Genomic DNA, 18411 nt, shown 5'->3' on the forward strand with positions numbered 1-18411 from the left:
CAACTGTATCCTGTAAAGTAACACTTCCCATCTTTATGCAGTTCATACTTATTTGCTAACACCATTTAGCCCAGTCAAAGAAAAAGAGGCATTTACTTCCCACCCGTTGTTAAAATGCCATTACATATTGTATTTAAATTTACACATTACAGTAAGAGTAATTATGTTCATGTGAGATGATGGTGATGATGATGATGATAAGATTAAGCAGCAGATGTGTGAACGTAATGTCTGCCACCTGATTTTAAACAGCAGATGAGCTAAATGAAAGCTTAAGTATCTTTCTGGGATCATTTTGTTAACTCAATATAAATAATTCTTTAAATTTTATTCTCCATTTGAAGGTAAAGCAAATTATAGTCAAATGTTCTTTACAGTGCTGACAGTATAGCAGCACTGACATCATTACTTCAGAGGCAACTAATTGAGAAATGTGTTAGGAAAGAAATCTATTAAAATGCATAAGCAGGAGAACAGTTTACAATTGGGTGCCTGTCATCAAACCCTGTAGGTACTTTCCATGCTTGTTCTCAACATAAAGGCTAGTGTAAAACAGCCCAGGGTCTCCTTCAGACCTGCAGCCTCTTGGGCTTTCTCACATTTTCCTGTTTCTAACAGATCTTCAGGAAACCATCACTTGGACCTCACTGAGATTAATTCATTCCTGCAGCCCCTCCTTGCATGTTCTAACCACCTGATGCCCAGAGCAGGGCAGCTTCTCAACCCACGGTGTCTGAACAGACACATGATGCTTAAATTGGTTCAGCAGAAAAAACTGTGGATCACCTTTACCCTGCATCCTCTGCCACAAGTTTTGCTCAAGAGTTTTGCTGCTGTGATATGGGAAAAAAATAGTGTTTCCACCTAGTCTGTGACGGATAGCTCCAGCTGGAGGGAGCAACCCTAGACATGATACATTCTAAAATCATTTTCAACTTATTAGAAGAAGAAAAGATCAAGGATTGTTTCCACTAACCTTAACTGCTTTATTAGTATTAAATCATATTAAGTTGCTATGATTTTCTTGTGTTTGGCATATCCTTCTGGATGTTTATTCTGATTCGCCTTGGCCTCCTGCCAAACGTGCATCGAGTGTTGAAAGTCAGCTCTAAACTCCATTTTTCCTGTAGAAAATGAAGAGAGAGAGAATTATACTTAAGAGCACCGTGTAAAAACATATCTGTAATTTACTTCTATGGGCATGTATAGAGTAAACAATAGCATTAGATAGACATATCATGGGAGCTGCTTGAACAGACCATGTATACAGACTGCTTCTATGCAGGTAGAAAAAAACAGCCAGGGAGTGTGTGGAGTATTGAAGCATATAGCATACTACAATGAAACAACTTGAATCTGATGCTTCAAAAGACAGGGGACGTGAATTTCCTTCTCCACTCCTGTGAGGACAACACAGGGACCTCAGTGCTCTGCAGGCTGTGAGCCTGAGAGATGAATTTTTATACATTTGCTTAGTCTAATATTTGTATTCAGACTAATGAAAATAGCATCTGCAAGTCACGTAACTATGAACCCTGGTGTCAGAGGAAGGTAAATCAAGAACCAGTCCAATGAACTTAGGCTGAGTCACAGCCATAAGAACAGGAAGGAGCATGTCTGTGTGTTGATGATATCCCAAGACCGTTAATTACCTCACTGAGCCTCTTCTAGGGGAGAACTTGGAGCTTACAGTTCCCAGGTGATGTACTGGCTCTTTAGAAGTTGATCAGTGAGTGGAATATATTCTCAAGCTTTACAATTCAGAGTCTAGATTTACTGCTGCAAAATATGTAAGAGTTGGGCTAGTATTCAGAATACAGTCAGAACACACTCAGGTAAAGCAATCAGACACCTTAGGCTTTGCTTATTGGTGACAGTGTCTATACTGACCTGATTAAGAACACATGCAGTCTCAAAAGAGAGACAGATAAGAACTGCATTTTTTTCTTAGTGCATACATTAAATAAGTCCTACAGTTAAACAACATCAACACTGATTAATATATCCTTTAAAATCCTGTAGAATTCAGGGAGTTTGTTGATTTTAAAATTACATTGAATATAAATGATCTGAGACGGTTTTACCTGCCTAGCCTTAGGACTTGGAACACTTCGTTCTATCACTTTTAAGTAATTCAGCAAATGTATGAAATTTAACCAAAGTATCCTATATCCTAATTGCCTAACTCACACTCTTACGCTCAGGCAAGGAAATTTGTAAATAATGTGCAGCTAAATTAATGACATAACCAGGCACCAAGATTTTTTGTTGTTGTTTTTTGATAACCACAAGTCTTTATTATAATAAAACTACCAACTGAAAAAAAAAAGAAAAAAAAGAAAAAAAAATGAAATTAAAAATTCCTTTCTTACTGAAATTCTGTGTATTCTACTCCATTTGAATACAGTTCAAATTTGGGGAAAAAATGCATTAGAAAAAACTATTAATGTAAAGTCAAATTGCACATCACTTACAATTAAGCATTTGAAAATGAAAAAATAACATTTTACTCACAGTGAACTGAACTTAAATGCAGATATATGAGTTCTGAAACATCTTGACAGACAGAAATCTGGCTTTTAAATATATATTTTTAATAAGAATAATACTTGTATAACCTGTTTTATCAAATTTTGTATGGTATTATTCATATTATACTGCAAAACTCAGTTTGGTTGTGCATATTTTGGGATTAAGACCACTAAAAGAAACTTGAAATGTGCCTCCAACAAGTTCTAACAGAAGAGTCTTGCAGTCCTTTCTGAGAAAGTAAAGACAACGCACCATTATAGTATTTAAAATCCACCTCAACTCTGGTGAAACATAGATATGTTATTAAGGACGAGGCCACACAACCAGCCTCAGTTTATATTTAAAAATAAAAAAAACTGTCGACTCATATATATACATGGAGAATTTGACAAAATGTTAAAGGTATAATATCACCAGAAATAAGAACAGATTTCAATTTGCATGAACTTCAGAGTTTAGAGGATGCAATGAAATTCACAATTGGACCTTTAGAAGGAAGAAAAGAAGAAAGAAACAAACCCACCGGCAACCTAACCAATTTCTGAAGCAGATATTCTTCCTTAATCCTTTCTGTGTAAGGATCAGCTGAAATGCTGTTTGCAGCTGTGATTACTTATTTCTTTTCTGAGGCATGTTTAGTCAATCATGACAACTGCTGTTCCTTGCTTTCCACTTTTGCCTATGCACATCCTCTGCAATAATTAACGATGTTGCGATCAGATTACTGCTGTGCAAAGTTCATGCAATGTCACTGCATTTCCAGTACCTTTATATTGAGTGCTTTAGTATGTGTTTTAGGTAAGCACATTAGAGACTTCAGTAGTGGAAACAGCTGCTTCCATCAAACTCTGGTTGTTTTTAGGCACCCTAAAACATCATCTGAAATACACTGGCATCCTTCCATTAGTCCATCCCAGCAACCACCCTAAATGCTTTTGGATGCTTATCTGAATCAAATAGAACCCATATATCTTTTTTACAATTTACCAGTTGCTAGCTGTCTGTTTTGTGCCCAGAGCTACTGATGGCAACTCAATTTGTGGTACTGTATTGTGACTTATGTTTCCAGTCAACGATGTCAGCAGCAGAGCCACATTCAACAAAACCTCTTCAGACCACTTCCACTTTTGTAATGGGAACACTGATTCTGTCTAGCAGAGTCAGTAATGTCACCCTACAAACAAAATGTAAGGTGTAAATCACTGTTTTATATATTTCCTTGCTAATATGAGATTTTATACTTGTTCCAGATCTGCAACTGCATAACTGTGACACATTAGCTAAATTTAAAAATCATTGGTGTTTTCTTGTTGTGTAAACACTATACAGATGTACATATAAACAACAGCTAAATTAACATCTGGACTCTAATAAATAAAAATGTTTTGCTTTCTTGTATTTTGAACACATAATATCAGCTGAGATCTTCAAAAACAGTTTATCTAATGGGATGTTATCAAACAGAGAATATTACATACCATGCACAACATTTGTTAACTATGTGCTGAACTTTGTCAATAGGATGCATTTGAGTAAAACTTCGACAGGTTGCTCTAACATAGTTGATAAGAATGACAAATCCTGTTATTAAGAAAGTGTTATTCAAACACTCTGGTAGCTGACATGTAGAGGAAAAAAAAAATAAACAGGAAAAATGTTTTGATGAGGAGAAAACTATAAGGCCATGCAAGATCTTTCCATAGTTACTATTTTCTCAGTTTGGTTCTCATCACTAATCAAAAACGCATGTTTATCACCCACATCTTTATCTTTGTCAATCACACTGCCCTACCTTACTCTTAGACAATACAAGCAAAATTTACAGTATTCTATTCATAGAACAGTTAAACTTTTCCCCACTCCTGCATTTGGATTCTAGTCCCTAAAATTGCCCAACATTTATTTGTGCCTATACGTGGAAATAGATTGCAGGAAAGGCCGTCATGTTGCTTATTTTTTAAGGTATTTATTTTGTTTTTTAATGTAATTTTAATATAATATTTCATAAAATACAGTGTTTTTTATTGATAATAAAAGCATTGATTTGCAGTAGAAGTGTTGCTGGCCACTCAATGTTGATCACCAAACAGCTGTGAGGACAGTGGCTATGCACTGGAACTGAAACTGGGTTTTACACTCCACAGACCTATCCTGGATGCATTGTGGAACATGGGGGGCAGATGCAAAGAGAAATTGCTTTGTCATACACGACAATGTCGTGTCTCATGTCTCAATAGAAAAGTTATTGGCCTCAAATTTCATATACATTCCACACTATATTATCTTTTCTTAAAATGCCTTTCATTTTTAACAAGTATTTTTGGCAAACTATTTTAATTTTCAGTTTGTTGCTTATTTCAGCCTTCCCTGAATTTACTGCCTTCTTTTTATATTGACTTGTTGCATGAGTTTCAGTCTACCATCACTCGCAAACTAACATTTCCTACTGTTGGGCAGAAACACTAAAGGAGATCTGATCTTGGGGTGCATAAGTATAAATGATAAAAAACAGTGACAGCCACTGGAGGGAAAGTTGCTGCCAGTGTGGTTGGTGGCCCCTGTTGTCTTGTGGGCTCTCCCATTCTTCACCAGCCTCTGAGCAGCCACAGGCACAGCATCCCTCCCTGTGGTCCCAAAAAAAGGCACACAAGGGCAAGTTAGATGGGATCGTTGGGTAAGGGAGAATCCTTGTCTGTGAAACTGATGCTATCATGTGAGATATTTACCTCCTAACACCTGTGCAACCAAAACTGCCCAAAGGGAGTAGATCTCGTTCCTATCTCCTTCTGCTATGGGGAAGACTTTGGCTGGATCTTCATATTTGCTTTGTCTTTAGGAGTCTTCTCTGACAAGTCTGTACAACAACATCACAGGTATATATTGAAGGAGACAGAACAGTGATGGCCTATGACCTGAAAAGGGAGAAAGATTGCTCAGAGGAATTTCTGCATTGCTGTTTAGATGGCAATTTGACATCAGTATCAAAGCTGGAATCATGAAAAATATTGTTCTTGCAACACTGGAGGTGCCAGACAGTTAAGTACACCTCAGAATAGCACCAGGAGGAGCTTCCACTCCTTTCTGTGCTGAAAATGCAAGTTAGGCACTTAGATGGGTGCCTTTAGCACAAGGCTCCCCCTGAGTTCACAGAGTAAGCGGTAGCCCAGGTAGCAATATGAATAATTGTATCCCCACATCCCACCCCAAACTCACAGCTTTCTTTGTGAGTGCACACATCAGGAAGTAGACACACACATGAACAATACTTGTCTAAGCCACCCCCTCTCATCCTGAAGTCTGATGATCAAATTAAATCAACAGCAGACTAAAACCCATGTCTTTCTTCTGCATTTTATTTTGCTGTTATTCTGAAAACCAGTAAGAAGATACTGTGTACAGTCCGAGGGGTCCTTTTTGTATAATTTCCAGAGCTGCTGTATCCTAATCCACATTGTTTAATGAATTGTTTAATGGGTTGGTTCCAGCTAAGGCTTACTGATTTTTTTCAGGACTTCTTCACCTCTAATCATAGTGAATTAATTGACCAGTCAAGTAACAGACTTAATATTAAAACAGAAAACTCTCTTTATCCTGTGATCAGATGATAGGTAACATGTTAAACCCATACTTTGGACAATAGCTTGAATACTAACACATCTGGAAAATGAAATATAGTTGGAGGACATCTGATATATTAAATCAAAATCTTTTGTCATTTAAATCTATGAATGCCCAGAAACCTATGCTAGAATTTGACCTACTGTGTTATTTATCGAAGAGTGAGAAGATAAATATTGTTCTGAGGACTACTGCTAGCAAAGAAATTCTTTCTCTATTGCATTGATTTGCTTGCACAGAGTTAATTTGTTTTAACTTTTCAAGGTGCTTTTCTAAACCTTTAAATGTTAAACCTTTGTCAAAGCAATCATAACATAATCAGGAGTAACATTAAGTAAAACAATGGCTTATAAAGAATTGAATTTTCATTTTATGTCTAAATTCCACAACCATATACACAATTTGTGTCTCAATCATATCAGTATAACATATCAATGCCATGGCAAACACAAATGCACTGAGAGAATGCACAGATTTATAAATATAAATAGGCAATTACATTACTAATCGAGTAGATTACATAACATTCTTAATCAAAGTATTTTTCATGTGAACAAAAAATAGTTAAGAGCCAGAAACACCTTTCAAGAAAAGACAGAAATTACAGTATGATCCAATTTAATACTCTTTAAAATGGATATTCTTAGCAGTTCAAGCTTGACACTGTTGAGCCACGTTCCTGTATTAAGAACTCCAGAAGGAACTGCAAAGTTTTATCTCCCCTGGTATGCTCACCATTCAGTGCTATTTACAATCAGCGGATGAACTTAATGAAAGCATTGAAATAGCATAAATATAGTACCATGAACAACTATCATATGCTCCCAGAAACTTTATGTTTTATCTTCTGAAAAGCTTCTGCTATTTAATAAGATTTAGCCTCTTACTTCTAATCTCATATTGGAGTAGCAAGAAAAGACCTAGTGCTGCTCTGGCATGTTACAGTGTTGTCATGGATACACAAGCATGGTACATTACCTCCACCAGTAAATAAACACAAATCTCAAAGAGTGCTTGGTAGGATTTACTAGCCCTGTAGCATTGTTAGCTGCACAGAGCTTTAAATAAGCAAATGGTTTGTAGTTTCAGGATCATATCGAGGGTTGTGTAGGAGCATGCATGTATGACATAGCTTTCTTTTAAAAAATCAAAGGGGAAATGCTGTACTGTGTAACTTCACTGTCCTGACTTTTTAATTCAGTTTGTCTTTGCTTCTGATTTTTCAGAAAATACTTGAAGATTACAGGACAGATCAGTCTCCAATATGGCAGACAACTTGAGGCAGTCACCTGTTAACTGTTTAAACAATTATTTATGTTTTTAGCTATATGAATACTAAAAACCAGAATGTCCATTTTTATGGGGAAAAAGTAATTTCAGTATTCAGTGGTACAGTGTTCAGTGGTATTCTTGCCATTTTTCTGAAACCAGAGTTTCAGAGACCACAGAGATGAGTTCAGTCTTGCTGGCATGTGTGTCAACAGCTACAACAGGCTTGACTTGCCTCTGACAAATCAGAATCTTATGCTGATGAAGGAATGTACATTAAATGCTCTAGGCTTATGTTTCAAGAAAGAAAAACACAGACAGTTAAGACTGTTATATTTAGCACAGTACATTAAGCTTCACAATGGTAAGTCTTACACTTAGCTAGGAAAGCTAATTTATCAGGGATATGGAAATAGAAATGTCAAATTGAATTGGATAAAAAATTCAGGTTTAAAAGCTCTAAAACTATGAACCTTTAATACTTTGAAACAAAACTTACTGGGAAAAGTGCCATTGTCCTTCATACAGAATTTACAAAAGTATGGGCATCTGTTTCTTGCTAAAAATGCCTGCAATGTACAACGTGTTCAGGCACACACACATCATGTGCACAGCTGGGATGTTCTGCTGGGTTTAATTGTTGGCATATCTTTGCTGATTAGCCTGAGTAAACCTAGTTTAAGGCAAGACAGAGCAAATAATTAACCATTAATAATTCATTTGATAAATTTAGCCATTTTTAAATCTTTTGTCATATCTGTAAGCAGATTGCAAAATTAGTTCTTCTTTTCTTCTTTCCTTTCCTTTCCTTTCCTTTCCTTTCCTTTCCTTTCCTTTCCTTTCCTTTCCTTTCCTTTCCTTTCCTTTCCTTTCCTTTCCTTTCCTTTCCTTTCCTTTCCTTTCCTTTCCTTTCCTTTCCTTTCCTTTCCTTTCCTTTCCTTTCCTTTCCTTTCCTTTCCTTTCCTTTCCTTTCCTTTCCTTTCCTTTCCTTTCCGTTCCCTCCCCTCCCCTCCCCTCCCCTCCCCTCCCCTCCCCTCCCCTCCCATCCCCTCCCCTCCCCTCCCCTCCCCTCCCCTCCCCTCCCCTCCCCTCCCCTCCCCTCCCCTTCCCTTCCCTTCCCTTCCCTTCCCTTCCCTTCCCTTCCCTTCCCTTCCCTTCCCTTCCCTTCCCTTCCCTTCCCTTCCCTTCCCTTCCCTTCCCTTCCCTTCCCTTCCCTTCCCTTCCCTTCCCTTCCCTTCCCTTCCCTTCCCTTCCCTTCCCTTCCCTTCCCTTCCCTTCCCTTCCCTTCCCTTCCCTTCCCTTCCCTTCCCTTCCCTTCCCTTCCCTTCCCTTCCCTTCCCTTCCCTTCCCTTCCCTTCCTTTCCCTTCCCTTCCCTTCCCTTCCCTTCCCTTCCCTTCCCTTCCCTTCCCTTCCCTTCCCTTCCCTTCCCTTCCCTTCCCTTCCCTTCCCTTCCCTTCCCTTCCCTTCCCTTCCCTTCCCTTCCCTTCCCTTCCCTTCCCTTTCTCCTTGCCTTGCCTTGCCTTCTTGCCTTGCCTTGCCTTGCCTTGCCTTACTCTATGACTTCATTGCTGAGATACAAAATCTGCTTTGCACGCATCAATTGCATTTGGCTGAAAAGGTCCTAAGTTGTTGAACCCATCCTTTTACTTTTGGATCTCAGGCTGTAAAGCTTTGCCTGATTGCCCTGGCTCTACCCAGCCCAGCATCCGCCTTCACAGGCACTGGATTTCTTTGAAGGTAGGAACCATACAGAATCTGGGCCGCAGCACCTCGCAGCACCACACAGTTGAGTTTCTGCTGACCTGAGGAGTCCATCATCCCCTGAGAGTGGAACCAGACAGGGCATTAAAAGTGCCCATCACAAAGGCTTCTTCCCAGGCTATGAGATTAGCTCAGAGAATGATAGAACGGTTTTGGTTGGAAGGGACCTTAAGGATCTTCTAGTTCCAATCCCCCTGCCATGGGCAAGGATGCCAGCTACTAGATCAGGTTGCGCAGGGCCTCGTCCAACCTGGCCTTGGGCACTGCCAGGGATGGGGCAGCCACAGCTCCTCTGGGCAGCCTGGGCCTGGGCCTCACCACCCTCTGAATGAAGAATTTCCTCCTTATATCTAATTTAAATCTCTTATTTTTACTTTAAAGACATTACTCCTTGTTCTATCCCTACATCCCCTGACACAGAGTCCCTCCCCAGCCCCCTTTAGGGACTGGCAGGCCACTGTGAGGTCTCCCTGGGGCCTTCTCTTCTCCAGGCTGAACAACCCCAACTCCCTCAGCCTGGCTCCATGGGAGAGGTGCTCCAGCCCCTTGATCATCGTCGTGGCCACGTCTGGGCCCCCTCTAACACGTCCCTGTCCTTCTTTTGCTGGAGGCCCCAGAGCTGAGCGCAGGCTCCCGGTGGGGTCTCATGAGCACAGAGCAGAGGAGGACAATCCACAATCCCCTCCCTTGCCTTGCTGCCCACGTTGCTGTTGGTGCAGCTCAGGGTACGGGTGGCTTTCTGGGCTGCCAACACACATTGGCGGCTCATGTCGAGCTTCTCATCAATCACCAGCCCCAGGTCCTCCTCCTCAGGGCTGCTCTCAATACATTTTCCACTCACCCTGTACTGGGCTTGGGATTGCCCCGGCCCAGGTGCAGGGCCTTGCACTTGGCCTTGTTGAACTCCATGAGGTTCTCACAGGCCCACCTCTCAGGCCTGCCCAGGTCACTCTGGGTGGCACCCCTTCCCTCCTGCACGTCAGCCACACCACACAGCTTGGTGTCATCAGCAAACTTGCTGAGGATGCACTCGGTCCCAGTGTTCATGCCACCAACAAAGAAGTTAAATGGCACCGGTCCCAGTACTGACCCCTGAGGAACACCACTGGTCACTGATCTCCACCTGGATATCGAGCCGTTGACTGCAACTGTTTGTGACCATCCAGCAAAATCCTTACCCACTGAGTGGTCCATCCATCAGATCCATGTCTCTCCAATTTAGAGACAAGGATAGTATGTAGGACAGTGTCAGATGCTTTGCATGAATTCAGGTAGATGATGTCAGTTGCTCTTCCCCTATCCACTACAAGCTTTCCACAAATATTTTGCCAATGGCACTCAACTGCTAAAATATTTACTGAAGGCAAGCACAAGGAGAGCACAAACCTAGTGAACATCACTGAATGCAGAAAAGGGATGCTTGTGCTTTGGGGTGTGTGGCCTGGGCACCTTTTGTCTCCTTAGTCATTCTGGAATGTGACAAAAGTCACATTGCAGTCACATCTACCAGGTCTGCTGGTGCAAGATAAGACTGCAGGATCAAGCCCAGCTGTTGTAGGTCACACGGGGATGAAACTTACAAATATCTTCCCAGTTGCCTATTTGTGTACTTAAACAGCTGAAAACCCATTAAAAAAAAAAAAAAGACAAAAAAAGACAAAAAAAAAAAAAGAAGGCAGACATAGTGTACTTGCAGGAAGACAACAGCAAATATTGATTTACTAATTTATTTCCAAATTAAAGCTGAGATCATGATGATTTAAAAAAAAAAAAAAAAAAAAAGATTGAGAGGACCGTGGCTCCTATGAGACAACAAGGCACAAATATACCCCTCAAATTATTATTATTTTTATTAAAATTACCAATTCACAGGCCTAAATGCAGCCAAGGTTCCTGTTCTTTGTGAAATGCTGCTGCTGCCAGTTATCAGGCACTACTCCTCCTTCCTCCAACAGCTAGTACCACCTGACACACTGTTCTGTAAACCCTAAGTCAGCGCTGAGAGAGTTAATTTAAATTTGATAACAAATGGCTCTGCTTTTGAAACAAATGTAGCCTGGCAACTTCAACTGAGAGCCCTTCATAGGGCCTCAATTATGTATGCAGCCTCTTTGAGAAATAGTTTCACACATCTGACCCAAGGCCCATGAAATAAAACTGTACCATGGCAATACTTCATTCCTGTGCAGCCTCCACACCCTGCCACCCCCTGCCTTGGGCAAAGATGCACAGAATCGCTCATTCTGCACTGGTTTTCTAGTCTGGATGCACATTTATCATGTATGATCTTTGTCCCGGAATTTAACCTGGGTGTTCGTGTTTTTGGGGGACTTCCAGATGCTCTGCGAGGCTGCCCCGTCAGAGCAGTGGTGTGAAACTAGAGAGACAGACAATGGGTTAAACACCCTCACCACCTCTTTCTCCCTCTCTCTCTCTTACTTTTTTGCTTTTTTTTTTTCCCCAAAAAATGGCTGCTTTGTCTGCGTGCATAACACCAATAGTAAATGTCCTTCTGTTATTGTACAGCCAATTTGGTGTGTCAAGTATTCATACGCTAATAGTGGTACAGTGCCTCACTTTTTCACAGATAAATTGTAAAGATTGCTACAGACAGTGAAACACAAGAATAAACAGCTTTTATTTCAGAAGTGATAAATTGCTTTCCATTCAAACAACATGCAATGCTTGCTACTGACCATTATTGTTTCTATTCATGGCGGGTTTGCCTTCTGTTTTGCTTTCTTAGAATGGTTAGAAAATATTTAGCAGATATAGCCAGAGGCATTGCAGATGATTCAATGTCCTTAATTTGTTTTATAGCTTCACGATGTGAAGTTAATTTTTGCTCAGTTTTCCCAAGCAATTAAAGCTTTGCTGTGGGCACAGGCATTGTTGTCCAGTGCAATGCTTTCATATTTATTAAGGCTTGCAATGGGTAGGATATTTCGTCTTACATGTTAATAAAATATGCCATAGTGTACATGCCCTGAATCACACTGCATAGGAATGTCAATAGGAAAAGTTTTCCTAAAGACAGCATAAAGCAGAAGCAGAACAAAATAACAGCGAACATCTTTTTGTTCTGTTGCAAGATCAACATTTATTCAGAACGTGGGAAGACTGAAGTTAGAAATCGTTGTATTTTCGATTGTGTGATCATTTGTATTTTGTACCTGAAGTAAAATAGGACTGTCATCACAGCCCATATTCTATAAGCGTAACAAACAGAAGCTACTTCAGTAATAAGTACTTTACTAATAAATGTTTTACTAAGTACTTGGCACTGGTAAAATAAACTTGTTTGTTAACCAAAGACCAGGTGTTTTTGCAAACACAACAATAGTTGTACATTTCTGCTCGCAGGAAACACGAGTCTGTATCAGGTAGCCAAGGACCACGTTTATGCCCTCAGTTGGGGCTCAAAAGCTCAATTCTCCAACTCCACTGTCCAGCAGTGCATCCGTAACCACTCCGGGCAGCCAGCTGCAGATGGGTCTGTTGGTCTGTGCCACCCCAGCCAATCCAGCCGCTCCTCTCTGCCCTCCAGCTGCAAACCACCACTGTGCTCGGCCGTTGTGCCTATCCGGGCTCTTTCTTGAACTCCTGGAAGCATCCATTTTCAAGGGGCTTGGGCTGCAAAGTTTGGTTTAGAAGGAGAAAGCCTTCACTGGCCAGCTGGTGTGCCGGTCACTGCTCTTCCATACCATCATGCTTCGTCCTTGCTACATGTCAGCACCATCCCTTGCAGAAACACATGCTTCTGGAGCAGCTGCCCATGAGCCAGCGGTCCTGCTGCATGTGCCCATGCCACCCATGCATGCTCAAGAGATGCTGTCCCTGCTGCTGATGGTTTGCCCACAGAGGGTTCGCTTCTCACCATTTCCTTTTGCAAAGCAACTGTGCCAACGCACCAGGTATGTCAAACTGGGAAGGAGAAAGAAAGAAAGAAAGAAATGAAAAGGAGTTAACCAGACTAGCCATAATGTACCCTGTGAATTTCTACAGGCATCTGGAACAACTGCGGCTGGAGAACAAAATAAATGTCATGGTGTGAGAGACCTGCTCTTCGTGAGGGAAAGAGGGGGAAGAGGAATAGAAAGGGACATTTGCAAGTCTGCTGCCTGAGCACACTCTGCATCACAGGGCTGCATCACACAGCCACAGGGCTGCCGATTCCACTGCCCTCAGAGGGCTGATGACTTCTTGTTCACCCCAGGAGCTTGCAGGCCAGCGCACAGCTGCTTGTCACAGAACCTGACGCTGCAAACCCTCCCGCACTGCGTGACTTCAGATATGCAAGAAGTCCTGTTGAGGTGACCTATCAGCAGCTAATTCTGGGAGCGATGACACTGCCAACACCACAGGCCTCATATGAGAACAAGAATCACAATCCTAATGCCTTGAAGGATACACTAGAACTAATTTTCAGCAGTGATTTTATCAAGTTCATTCCCAGAAAGTTTCACGCACATTTACAATTGCTTTATGTAGCTTTTTTTTTTTTTTTTCCAATTTGAAAATGTTCAACAAGAACATTACCTTTTAACAACAAAGTACATGTGACACAAAACAGCCAAAGGTTTGTCCTCAGGCACAGCACAGAGAAATTAAACTGAAACCACAAAATTTATACTGAGCATGACAATATCTATAAGATTCATGAGAAAAAAGTATATTTTATTTTTCAGAAGATATCTTCTTCCAGATTTGAGACAAAACAATATGCCTGCAAAGGCAAATAAATGTATCTGGTAAGAACTGATTGGTCCTTTAAATAGCTGATACAACTGCTAAGAGTGTCCATTTGGAAATGTCAAAATCCACAACACTGTGTTGCATATATTGCAAACCGCAATAACAAAATAATAAAAAAAGAAAACAAACATATTTTATTTGTGCAAAGAATTTCTATATTTAGAATAGTTACACATGAAAATCGTGATCATGAAAATATGCAACTAAGTTCTTCTAAAGCAAGCAAAGAATGGCCTGATATGTTAGTTCTAAGCACATTGGAGAAAGTTTGGGGGTTTCTGTCTCCCTGTGAGGAAGTGAGGAAAGCAGCAGCAGGCATTACAAAGTGCAGACCCTCTCCCAGATGTGAAGCAGCAAAAGGGTGTTTTAGTCCCCTGTGATTCAACATCTGTGCCACAGTTTCAGGGTAGCTTCTCCCCAGAAAGGCCCATGGGAAGGTTTTATCAATGCCTCAGTCTTGAAGCTATGGGACAAAGGTACTCCATAATCCCATTCATTTAAAAATGCTAACCTTCTGAGAGTTTTATACAGGATATGTCAAATGAAAGTTTGCTTAGTTTAAGCTGATAGACAGTAGGTGCTAATTACATGAAAGATGATGATCAGGTCAAGGAGAAGAAGATGTATCCAAGGTTATGATTAGATTACTTTAAATCTTTGTGAAATTTTCATCTACAGCCTGACCACAGATGCCTTACAGGGCCCCCATTTTTCATTAAGGTGGAATTCCATAGTCAATTATGTTTTTCACAAATGAGAGTTAGTGATGGACTCGTCTCTCTGACTAATCCCTTCTGCCTACCCCTCTGAGGGTGCAGGTGCTGACGCTTCACAGAAATGGCATATTTGGGGAGCAGAGAGAGGGGGCACAGGGGCCTGAGGTGCTGTTGTGGTCCTTTTCCAGCAGTGCCACATCACAAGATAGCAGGGCATGGGTGTCACATCTGGTCAGCTGTCTCCTCATCTCACCTCAAGACAACCATGCTGAAGCAGAAGGCCTCACTGTAGGGCCTCAGTTGAATCGGGAGAATTTCAGAGGACCCAATCCTTACTTCTTTCCCACATAGGATAATCCACTTTCCTGGGCAACATTCCCTAGCTATGATTTGGCTCTTTACATTTTAGGCACAACATAAAAATTCAAAAGTATGTTGCTGTTACTATTGCAGTTGTGGTTGCCATTGTGAGTACGATAGCTGTTACCATTATTGATCCACAATTTGCCAAAGCTTGAGGCTGGAAGGACTCATCAGACCACACCAGTCTGACACCTGAGCATTGGAGGCCACAGCATTTCATCTGATCTCTCTTGCATTGAGCTCAAGGGCGTCTCTTTGACTGATCTGTTCCTTGTGTTTAGCCGAAGCACATCTTCCCAAAAACACCCAGAGATGCAAGTCCTGCAGCCTCCCACGGTAACTCATCTGAAGATTGACCAGCCTCCCTGGTAAAGATTGCAACTAATTTCTCATTTGAATCTGTTTGGCTCCAATTGCTGGCCACACGTTCTTCATATCCCTTCCTCTAGTAGATTAAAGAGTCCTGTAGGCCCGATCCACTCTCCATACAGGTAATTGTTCACTGTAATCAGGTCCCTTTCCAACCTTCCCTTCAATAAACTGAATAGAGTGGGTCTTTAAGCCTCTCACTTTAGACCGTCAACTTCTGGCTCTCTAATTTCTTTTTTAAAAGGATCCATAACCCCCCAAAAAATATATTTCAGACCTGGTCTCACCATTGTGGAGCATAAAGACGAACCCCAATTTCTTATGCCACTGTACTGCATGGATAGCACTGCCCTCCTCTTGCCACAGCAAAGCTGGAGTTTTGTGCAACTCTTGGGACCTTCTTGGACGCTACTGACCAGGCAGTCTCTGATTTTGCAGGTGCAGATTGCTTTCAATGTGCACCTAATTCAGCATTATACAAATGTCAGAGCTGCCTCCACGTTATTAAATGAAGCAGACCACATTATATTTAATCATAGAATCATAGAATCATAGAATATCCCGACTTGGAAGGGACCCTAAAAGATCATGCCCAACTCCTGGCACCATACAGGTCTACCCAAAAGTTTAGACCATGTGACTAAGTGCACAGTCCAATCGCTTCTTAAATTCAGACGGGCTTGGTGCAGTGACTACTTCACTGGGGAGCCTGTTCCAGTGTGCGACCACCCTCTCGGTGAAGAACCTCTTCCTGATGTCCAGCCTAAACTTCCCCTGCCTCAGCTTAACACCATTCCCGCGGGTCCTGTCACTGGTGAGAATAGGTCACCTGCCTCTCCACTCCCCCTCACATGGAAGCTGTAGATGGCGATGAGGTCCTCCCTCAGCCTCCTCTTCTCCAGGCTGAACAGGCCCAGTGACCTCAGCCGCTCCTCATATGCCTTCCCCTCTAGGCCCTTCACCATCTTTGTCGCCCTCCTCTGGACACTCTCCAACCGTTTAACGTCCTTTTTGTAGTGTGATGCCCAGAACTGCACACAGTACTCGAGGTGAGGCAGCACCTGCGCATTGATTGTTCCCACCAAGTGATTTCAGAGTTACAACCACATCAGCGATGAAAATGTGGACAGACACAAGTGGTGATCCTGTTCCCTGCAGAAGATCCTGGTAGAAAACCCCATTTTTTTGCATTCCCATTTTTAGAACAGCCTGTTGGCCAGTTCTTCACCCCTTTACAATTTGGGGTAAATTTGGAGAATATCTGTTGTGTTACATGTTGTAATAGTAGCAGCTTTACTCAGAAATGAGATCTGTCTGACAAAATTCATTTTCCTTAATCAGCTGTGAGCAGTCCTTCAATTCCTGACCAACGGATTCCCAAAACGGTTCTTTATAACTGGCTCAGGCTACTTGGATAGGACCACTTGCCCTTTCTCAGTATTGGCACAGCAACATTCTCCCTGTTTTCTGGTATTTCCCTTCTATTTTGAGGTTTATTAAAAATTAACACCAGTATATGAACATTCTCCTCAGCCAAGTCTTTTAAGACTCTTGGGTAAAAGTTATTCAGTTGACATGTATTGTCTAGCATCTATTTATTGACTGGAATGTACTTATTAACCTCATTAGAGAATATCCTTATATAATAAAAATGTCCTTATTGATTCCAAATGTAAAGCAGAAATAATCTTGACTTTTTCTGGGTTGTAAGTCTACTCACAGCTTTATCAAAGCTATTTATGTATAGAATCCCAGTGTGTGTAGGATCTGTTTTATTCCTAGAATATCTTTTTTTTAATTTATAGATCTGCCTCTGTATCTTTCAAATCCTTTTATCTGTCTTTTTATCTTTGCAAAGACACTTTGGATCTCTTTTTGCCTTCTTAGATTTTTCAGCTGTATACACTAAAATTCTCTTTGGCACTTATTGCAATATATTTTCCTTGTTACCCAGCTGTAACTTTTTTTTTTCTTTTTTTCTTTTTCTCTTTTTTTTTTTAAATCTTTTTTCTTTTCTCTTTCTCTTTCTCTTTCTCTTTCTCTTTCTCTTTCTCTTTCTCTTTCTCTTTCTCTTTCTCTTTCTTTCTCTTTTTTCTTTTTTCTTTTTTTTCATTCTTTTTTTTCCCTTCTTTTTTTTTCCCTTTTTTCCTTCACTTTTACAAGTTAAGTTACAAATTGATTTCTATAGTTATATTTCTCTAAACTGTTGATGTTACTTTTTGTTATGATTTAATCATTACTTAGCAGTGACAGGAGTAGCTAGTTGGAGAAATGTTATGGACAATAGTATTCTGGAACTGGTCAGGAATCAGCTTTAATTATTAGGTTAAAAAAATAAATAAAATATAGAACACAAGAAAATACTGTTAAAAACACAGAGTTTTAGTTAAAACTTCCAATATCTATTGCAAAGCACCATGAAAACTATTAATTTATTTTTCCCATTTAATTATGTAAGTTTAAATTAACAACTTCAGTTTTTCTTCTTCTCATTTCCTTGCAATTTTGCATTATCTATTTAAGCACAATAACACCTTGTCCATGGCTCTGAGCTTCCGGTACTCCAGGCTTTCAAGTTCTTCATCCAATTAACACCTTATCTGCAAGTACACAATCTACCACCTGAATTTGTGCTTTATTTGCAAATACAGAAGCTAACTGCTATCTTGTACCTTGTTTATCACCTAACATTCAAGCACCATCTTTGTTTGCTGTTGGGACTGCCTTTCCAGAGCAATGGCTTAATGCACTCTCTTGAACTTGGAACAGTGACTACAAGGTTACTTCAGGATCAGTTCTGTGTGTATCAGCTCCATGAGATATTTGATCTTCCCTAATTTACTAATGTACATGAAAACCAGGCAAAGTGATCTGTGTTCATGTAGCAATACTCTGTGCTCTGCAGCAATGATTTCATTATAAGCAAGGACTCAATTAAATGGAAATAATTTGAGAGCAAAGTGTACTGATAGACTGTTAATGGACTGCAGCAAACAGGCTGCTTGCTTCAAAAAAGTGCAGGTTTTT

This window comes from Cygnus atratus, chromosome Z (genome assembly GCF_013377495.2).
Source record: "Cygnus atratus isolate AKBS03 ecotype Queensland, Australia chromosome Z, CAtr_DNAZoo_HiC_assembly, whole genome shotgun sequence".
Lineage (NCBI taxonomy): Eukaryota > Metazoa > Chordata > Aves > Anseriformes > Anatidae > Cygnus > Cygnus atratus.